Below are 10,212 nucleotides of genomic sequence, written 5' to 3' on the forward strand. Positions count from 1 at the left end.
CATTGCTAACTATGGAATCAGGATAGTGACTGTATAACCGCAATGACCTAGTCAAATAATATTCTGAAGGTATATGTGTTTCTTGCTGCTCTGTGCCTACACAATGTAATCATCAAAACTAAATTCAATAAAAACTTTTAAGCAAATGCCTTTTCTTCGACAATTTCCTTGAAAACTAAGTATGGCTTACCAAGGCTTTTAATAGCCAAATATCAGCGTTTGGCACAACAGTTTGGTTGATAGTCGATAATGTGAAAGTCAGGATTTGTCTCATTATACAAAACGAGAGGATAGGATAGAACATAATGACAGTAGGGGAGTAAGAAGTGTTTTGGCTTGATCTACATTTGAGTTGAGTTGTAATCATCACCATCTTTAAGGGAATAATTTTTATGTATACATAGCCTATATCAATATGGATACATATCTTGTTATGGATCTACATAAATATCCATGGCAGTTTCAATGTAGGATCATGGAAAATAATTAACGTTACATTATCTTGTCTCTCTCTCTCTATCTGTATATATATATATATGTGTGTATATATATATATATATATATATATATATATATATATATTCCCTTAAAGATCCATTGCAGTTTCAAGCCATTGTAATGTGTTGGCAGCGACTTATTAAGCCAAAAGTGCAACTGTAATTATCGCATTTGACAAATCAGCAGGTGTACTATCATATTTTATTTGTAAATTTCATTCATTCCAATATTCTTTGTGCCAATGTTACCAGATACCTGGTTCCCTACTTTATGTGTTTGTTTATAGGTCGGTTGTAGGCCTAGCATTACCCAGACCACCATCCTTTTGAGGTCTGGATTAATGACATGGCTGGACTTTGTTAGTGTTCCTCTGAAACCCATCCCCCATCACAACTAATACCTTGTGAGTCTTATATTTTATTTTATTTTAACGTATTTTTTCAGAACTGACAGAACGGCACGTGTACATTCTTCGTCCCTCCCTTATCCCCATGCGGGTGTTGGCGGATGGGGGAGTCTGGGCGGTGGACTGCGACGGTATGATAGTTGGATTATACTGACGTACATTCCAATCACATTATTTTCATCGGCAGAGCACTGTCAATCACGCACAGCCCGGTGAACGGCACATCTGATTGGAATGTACGTCAGCCGAGAGCAACCAATAGGTTTAGAGCGAAATGGTCCCGCCCCCAGGAACGGTTTTTTTTCTTCAGATTTGACTGTCAGGAGTTTAAAAACGAATGCGCGACAGAACACTGCCAATATTCACGTGACTCAAAGCTTGCGCCTGTGTGGTCAAATCTCTGAAAAGTCAGTGCTGAAAAGTCAGTTCTGAAAAAATCCGTTGCAATGGCGTAAACGTACACCTTTACAAGTTTTTAAAACTAAATATTCAACCTTTCAAAACTTATTTCTCAATGTATGAACACTTGCAGAATCCCATTTACAAGGTTTCAAAACCGGGAAACAATGAAATACACTGTTAGAACAGTGCCAGATTTTAAACTCTGCAAATGCGCTGGTGAAATTGTTTGAACTTTGAAAATGTGTTGGTGAAAATGTTGAAGAAGATAAAATAGAACACAAAATCATGTTTACAGATGTTTGAATTTTTGTTTGAATCCTTTTCAGGTTATAATCTCTTTTTTCAGCGTTGCAAAACCTTTTTAACAAGGTGTTGAGTTTTCAAACCCAGACTTACAAGCCTTTGAAACTTTTTTTTTCAGGTTTAAATTATGGCAGGAAACTGGCTCCATAAGCTAGAGCCTTCAAACATATAATATTAGTTGAGTTGGATGCCCTCATTCAAATAAACGTGGTCAATATGCAGGGTTCGAGTTAGGTGGGAGCCAGTGGGAGCTGAGCTCCCATAGAGAGAGGTCTGGCTCCCATGAAAGCAGCAAAGTCAAATATTTGTGGGGGTCTCTGAAAATACAGCAGCATAATATTGTAATGACAAATAAGGCTATTTTCCCTTCCACATACAGAGTAATATTGACGTTAAGTAAGGGATAATAGAACACCGGTCATTATCGGGAAAATAATCCCAGACAGGGCGAACCGGACACCGACACGAAACAGAGGTGTCTTCGACCTGAAGGGGCTTATTTTCGATAATGAGCGGCTACTTGCCAAACGAAAAAATAACTTCACAAGGTGTCTTTTTACAATTGATTTGTTACCATTCGTAGTGTTGATCAGCAGAGAAATAGTTAGCCAAAGACGTTGACGTCGCTTAGCAACAGAAGACGCTGGCGTTGTTGTGAAGGGCCCATGGAAGTGAAGGAGCGTTCCACGGCATTGAGAAGAGTCGTGTCATATTATATATTTACTATATTTACCCCCCCCCCGTCAACAACTGAGCGCAAGGCCGGTACGGTCTTCCCCCTCCCCGTCAACAACTTCAAGAGACCCCCACAAAGATGGAATCATAACTCAAACCCTGTCAATTTGAGTACAAAAAAGCCCCAATAGTTGGAATATAATATAGCCTATAATAATATAATAGGCCTATATATAGCCTAGAAAGATTACCGTAATAATAGGCCCTAATAGCCTCCACCCCACCAAGAAATTAGGCCATCGTGCTCTGAGACATCAATAGATTTATTTTCGTGACTACTAGCATGAAATAGCGTGATACCGAGTTGTTGAAGACACAATGGACCGCTGGAAATGTGTCACTGCCAACAGGTATTTGTCCAAGGTGGATTGGATGTCGACGTGGCATGATACTCAAAGCCTTAAAGGATTTACAGGACATATTTGCATGTGCAATCATGTGCAAATTCTATTCATACTTAAAGAAGGTGTGTGAGTCCTTTACAGAACTGAATTAACGCCTCATGTCTGTGATACACGCTAAGGTTCATTCTTGGAGACGTGAGGCAAATGTAGATTTATCTTTTAGTTTATATTATATATATTGCAAGTGTTCAGTGTAGTGAAAGATAAATAAGATGCAATATCTTCACAAGTATATAAAGCCTAGCTTCAGGACTCACTCCAAGCAACCCCAAACTCATAACTTGTTTGTTATTCATCGCAGAGAATTTGGAAGAATTAAAGTGGGTCATATTAAAAAGTTCCAAATATGATTTGTTATATCTCTACATTACAACGCTATCCTGATATTAGATGTATAAACTCTTTGACGTTGTCCGGTTAGGTTTTAAAAGCCATGGGCCAACATATGATCTCTGCATATGCTCTATGCAGCAGTGTGCCCTTTATTATTTTATGAAGTTAAATTAAAAAGTAGTATTTGTGTAGAGTTCCCAGTTTTCCAAGATGTGCCTCACTTAGACGTAACAATACAATGGTGGTGGGTAGAAGATGTACAATCATTGTAGATAATTAGGCGTACTAGTAAGGTAAAGTAAAACTAAATATTACTCAGTAAAACACAAATCTAACTATGGACATGCTGAATATTCTTAATTTTGGTTAGGTAGACAGTGAGTCAGGTTACAATACCCTTATTTTAATTTTGAAGGATTGTTGGATGTGTTTTGTGTAAACGTGCTTTCAATTGTATTTGGAAAAGGTATGTGTTGCAACTTGCAAGTCACAATGGACAACTGCATTTTTCAAAGGTGGGTGAAAGGGTGTCGACTCGTCTGTCTGTCATCTTGGCATGATAATCAAAGCCCTGAATGTTTTATGCAACATATTTGCCTTTCCTCTTTTAATTGCTTTTATCCATACTTAAAAAAGGTATATGAGACCATTACATAACTGAACAAGGGCTTCATGTCTGTGATGCATGCCAAGATTGAATCGTTGTGTGGGTTAGTGTTGATGTGAGGCAAATGTTTATTTTTAGTTTATATTATATATTAAGTGTTGAGTGTATTCAAAAGATATATGTGATCATATAATATCATCAGATCATAAGTACATAAAATCTAGTTTCAGGCCTCACTCGCAGCCACGCCAAACTCATAACTTGTTATGTGTAAATCGTACAACTTTTTTGAAGAATTTTAGTGGGTTATTTATGTGAAATAAAAGTCCTGATATCAAGCTGATGATAATAGCATTAATAATAAATATAACGGCAAGCGGTGATTAACGGGGTCCGAGCAAAATTAAAAGTCAAGAACACACTAATGGAAGATATATAAATATGACAAATAACTATGAAGGAAAGATGTTGATGAAGGTGTTCCACTTAATGCAATACTGTTCCTCGGCTTTCAGGTGAGCTGCAAAGCAATGGCCGAATGTCATGTTCATAATGCTATAGTCGGGATTCGAACTCTCACCCTAATGATCACCTGTACAAAGCATTATCCCATTGAGCCACTGATAAACCTGAACTGCAGCCTCATTCACATGGTAAAAATGTCTATTGATAAGCATACAAAATCCAGAAATCTCCAAGCACACATTTTTCAAGTGAATTAAGGGCTTTCTTAAAAGCATATACCTGAAAAATCGTTGGAATTCTGAGGAAATTAAATCTTTGCATCCAAGAACACTAACGGAAGAAATATAAAAATTACAGAGTTAATTATGAAGAAATAATGGTCAGCAAAGAAGTTCCCCTTAATGCCATACTGTGTTTTGGCAGTCAGATTCTTGGAAACAAATGAGTCGGAATGTTGATTGCCTGATGAATTTCCGGCTGTTCAATGTTTTGTTTCTTAATTGAGTGACAATGTTCAGCTTGTTGATATTGCTCTAATCAGGATTCAAACTCTCAACCTATGGATCACCAGTACAAGGCATTATCCTGTTGAGCCAGTGACATTCCTGAACTATGAAGCCTCAATCACATTCTGAAAATGTCTTTTGATAAGCACACAACATCAAGAATACTCCAAGCACACATTTCCCAAGAGAATTAAGGGCTTTCTTAAAAGAGGAAGGATCTGAAAATGTCCACTGTTAATGGTATCCAACTAATAATAACCGTATGGTAGTTATACAATAACATAATCGTCACATAGGCAAAATGGGTTGAGACTGTGGACGTTTGGCTTTTCTATGAAATTGTGGGAAAAGTAAACATTTTTAGAGCAGAAGACCAGGGTTTTATAAATGCATCTGATTCTAGAGATTAATATTCTGAAAGAATTTTGAGTCCAGGTTAATCTGGTAAGGAGAAATAAAACTAATTCATGATTTTTTCAGTTCCGTAAAGGAGTAACACACCTTCCTTAGGTATTGGACGACCTGGATGAGACATATTTTGGACAACCTCCAATTTGGCGGTTTGTTGAATAAAAACGCAATGCAACTTTATTTATATAGCACTTTTCATACACGAGGCAGACTCAAAGTGCTTCACATAGAAACATTGTCATATAATAAAATAAAATAATAGATAGGTAAAAGAAGTAAAAACATTTTTTAAATAAAAATATAGAAAATAAAGGCAAAGTTAAAAAAGCATTTTAGAAAGTGCAATGTATTTAAGAAAATACAGTCTCTCTGGTATCTCTCTCGTATCAAATATTACTGAATATTGGGCACATTATGCACAAATGATACATATAATGTAAATAAAAGTACAACAAATGTTTAAACACTTGTCTGGACAACGTAAATTTCAGGACATTCAACAAACTCAAATTTGGCCTTATGTTGATAATATCTTGGTTATGTGGACAATATGTATATTTCAGTTGTACAGTAAAATAATCAGATCAAAATTAAGTCCGGTCAAGCTGCATCTACCTCATGTTAAACTTTCTTTTTTTTCGTTTATCAAATAGGCAATAGGGGCAATAGGCGATAGCAATGAATGAAAATGCTGATTTTGGACAAGCATATCTCCTGATCCCCTTGACCTACGGTTATGAAACCTCCAAAGACCAAAGCTGAGGCTATTACAATGTTGCCAACCGTGTATAAATCAAAATGCTCAAAGGTCTGTATTAGGCTTGGCCTCAGATGAACACTGCTTTTAATTGATTTATGTTTTTCTCATGCAACATTACAGCAAAATCTTTCTGGACGTTAAAGGAAAGTATGTTCTTTAGAAGAGGACTAGCCACTCGACATAAGGGAGTGGATAAGAGGCGACATGTTTTGGTCTCCACCTCAGGCACTCAGAGGAGGTACAAAGAACAAGATTAGAGGGAATTGGCCTTACAAAACTCGATAATATAATTTTGAGGGAAAAAGACACATAGCTGTTAGCCATTAGCCTTGCTGAAACAGGATCACACCATCGCATCTCTTGCTGGAGGCCCAACATATATACATAAACATTAAGATAGTAGTTCAGAGCATTTAGCACCATGATACAAGCCTCCAGAGGCAGGCCAGCCATCACACAGTCAGGTGTGGCCACCTTGTGGGGAAATACGGTACATACATTTACATAACTCACCCGACCAATATCATTAAATACTCAAGCTCCCAAGGCAGCTTTTTACAAATTAAAAGAGGGTTCAGAATGTTTTATTTGAGATACTGTTGGAAAGGTATCAATTGTTCTGTAAATACTTGGGTCGTTATACGTGTGGAACAGGTTTCAGGACAGGATTGATGGTGCTTACTTTATCAATGGGAAACAATGTAGTGGCCATTCATAATCACAGCCCCACTTCTCTATCATGCTCTATCATAAAACGTTTTTTTTATTTTTAATAATGGTCCTACAGTAAAGTTTTTGCCAGTTTTATTGGCTTGATGTTTACACAGTATATCAGTGTTGTTGTTAGTCTGTTACTGTCTATTGATAAAACTGTGTTTTTATTCTTAATAATGGTACTACAGTATCTGTGTTCATCAGATTAAGTTAGGCAGGTATATAATGGTTTGTGTCCTGGTCGCTGCATTAGCGAGCCCTACTGGTTGGTCAGGGCTCTTGCAACTCCAAGGGTAATCATATAAAAATAAACATTGTGCTTGTCAATTATTCACCGGCCTGACTGAGGCTGTGTAGTTGTTTGTTCTCTGTATAAATAAATAGCATCCTTTTAAATGTTTCTCCAGTCCTGATTTAATTGTTTATTGAAAACTGAAATCAATTGTATTGAACCAAACAACGTATGAATTCCCTTTTTTTGGTTTGTTAGTGCTTACTGTATTCGAATGGAAAGTTGTGTGTAGGTCTATACATTAATAAATATATAGATGCCGCGTTTGTGTGTGTGTGTGTGTGTGTGTGTGTGTGTGTGTGTGTGTGTGTGTGTGTGTGTGTGTGTGTGTGTGTGTGTGTGTGTGTGTGTGTGTGTGTGTGTGTGTGTGTGTGTGTGTGTGTGAGAGAGAGAGAGAGAGAGAGAGAGAGAGAGAGAGAGAGAGAGAGAGAGAGAGAGAGAGAGAGAGAGAGAGAGAGAGAGAGAGAGAGAGAGAGAGAGAGAGAGAGAGAGAGAGAGTGAGAGCTGTTCTTTAGCCATTAGAGCACTAGTACTACATACTTTCTTAGGCTTGGGTCTTCTAATGTTCACTGTGTCTTTTTTTATTTGTCCTTCTTGATGTACAGGGTCATTGAAGGCCTTTGGTAACTGCATGACCAAATATGAGCAGAAGGAAGGAAATCAAAGGCTACAAAGACATCTGGTTCCTTGGTCTGGCTGCAATGAAAATCCATGGCTCAAGACATACCAAGAACAAAACCATGGCTTTGACAATGACCAGTATTTCTATGAGCAGGTAGCTTTTTGTTAATGACAATATGTGTTACCGATGGTCTTGCTTTGTGCATAAATAATTTAACTTTGTGAATGAAGTGCCTTTGTAGATAAACAAGGCAATGATATTGCGGTTGCCAGTGTTCCTATATTATCCTCTTTAGGTATTATTGTTGGGGTCACCTCTACTTCTGCTAGCATTGTTGTTAGTTTTATCTTACTGTGAGCAGTAGCTGCTGTACCATTTGTTGCTAGTTTGTTTATTGGCTCACTCATGACTGTTGTTTCTTCTCTAATTGAAGTTACATTAGTGACTGAAGGTTGTGCTAAATCCCTGATATAAGAAGTTTAAGAGAGTCAAATTTAATCTATTAGTGGTTACAAGTGAATTTTTCCCATTATCTCTAACTGGAGGTTGATCTAGTTTATCGATGGCTGTGGTTGTGTTTACTTTGTCATTATCCGAAGATTTTAGTGAATTGCTTTGTTCACTTTCAACGATCTTACCCGGTTGATTTTCGATCATACAAGGGTCTTCTGTTTCTAGTGTAAAATGTAATGTTCTTTCGGACACTACTTTAAGAAGCAAATATCCCTTCATATGTAATACTCGCTGTTGTAGTCCCATGTATTTTCTGACTTTACTGTTAAACACCATTTCATTGGTTGTGGCTGAATATGTACTTCACACTGACTTTTCCTCTGAGCTAGTTCATACATCCGGTGGAAAGTTAATGCACATTGTGACAACCCATTCCCCACCAGGGGGATCCGGGGGCTAGTGGGGGAGGGTGTGTACCGCCTTCATCCACTAGCCGGCGGCAGAGAGCACCACATTCCTCACCCTCATCAGCCAGAAGGGGAACACCTGGCCGGAGGGAGGAAACGAGCGGGCGGACATCTTAAAGGGAAACTTCACCCATTTCCATTAAGCTGTGCATCGTTAGAAACCCACTCATATTTTTGAATGGTCGTGCATCATTCCCTTATTTTCAGGAGAGACTGGAGAGATCCGTATCGATCTCCAACACATCCTGTTTAAGATGACGCAATATGACGATTTTTGCGTAGAAGTAAATAGGAAGTGTAAGAGGGGAGGATTCTCGTAAGACTACAAGCACTAGTCCCACCCCTCTATAGGGGGTGGGACCCACTGACGCTACAGACCTATTAGAGCAGTGCTAGTGGGTGAGACTTCACTCTTGCGGTATCAGCTTGGTAGATGGAACAGCGAGGTGTCCGATAGGCGGAGATCTAGATAAGCGGGAGTGGCCAGCGAAGCTGGGCATCGTGGTGCATGGTGGGAGTTGTTGTCTTCAATCCAAAAGCGCCAAAAAGTCACTTTCTGCCTTTTCTCGGTCAAGACGGCACCAAATTAGAATTGTATTTTATAATTCTACTACATTTAGGACCCAATTTCAATACATATTCATGCCTCCACCGGTAAAATGCTCCTTTCGTTTGTCAACCTCGGATCGATACATTATTTCCATTTTCTAATTAACCTTATGGTTTTATATGCTTTTAGTACCCCCTATTTTTCACTGTGGTTAACATGGATTAGAAAATTGGATAACATTTGATCGTACTTATTTAGTCTAATTTTAAGTATTGCCGGTTATTATTTCTAGATTATACGATCACTTTTAATAAAATGTCTGTTAATATCATAATACCTAAGGAAATATTTTATTTGTGTTGTCCTTTTGGAACTTAGACCTCGTCAGGTCTGTTGTGCATTTCCACCGCGCTCCCGCAGAGTCCTCTATGGGGTGGGTATTTTCAGTTCCTCTTTTGATGAGTGCAGCTGTATTTACCCCAGCGCTGGTAGACCCCTGGATTTCTGTGGACGAGCGGTGTGCAGACAACTTTAAATGCTAATTGTTCATGTTATGGAGTCTAGATAATTATTCCTAAATCCTGCGATCACCATGTAACTCGAATACTCCAATACAGGGCTCTCCCCGGATTTGTTATCTCTGGGTCCGTCCGCATCCGCCCTCTCTACGTTCCTTACATTCCTCTCCCTTCTTCAAACACTTTCTCCCTCTGATCCAACCCGTTGTCTCACCAGTGCTCTGTGTACCAAGATGTATTGATCTATATCACATGGCGCTTCGACGCGATGGAGAGTCTCCAAGGTTGCCGCGAGTCGCGACACACAGAACCACTGAGTCACTGACCCCAGTGGTGGTTCTACGATTGTTCTAAAACAGGGGCCATTGAGGAGCCACAGGTTACATTCAGGGACCAAGTACAGAGTACATCCAAGCACACAGATAATATATTCAGTACAATGCAAATTCATTCTCTCTCTCTCTCTCTCTCTCTCTCTCTCTCTCTCTCTCTCTCTCTCTCTCTCTCTCTCTCTCTCTCTCTCTCTCTCTCTCTCTCTCTCTCTCTCTCTCTCTCTCTCTCTCTCTCTCTCTCTCTCTCTCTCTCTCTCTCTCTCTCTCTCTCTCTCTCTCTCTCTCTCTCTCTCTCTCTCTCTCTCTCTCTCTCTCTCTCTCTCTCTCTCTCTCTCTCTCTCTCTCTCTCTCTCTCTCTCTCTCTCTCTCTCTCTCTCTCTCTCTCTCTCTCCTCTCTCTCTCTCTCTCTCTCTCTCTCCTCTCCCTCTCCTCTC

The sequence above is a fragment of the Gadus chalcogrammus genome, chromosome 13, assembly GCF_026213295.1.
Source record: "Gadus chalcogrammus isolate NIFS_2021 chromosome 13, NIFS_Gcha_1.0, whole genome shotgun sequence".
Taxonomy (NCBI): Eukaryota; Metazoa; Chordata; class Actinopteri; order Gadiformes; family Gadidae; genus Gadus; species Gadus chalcogrammus.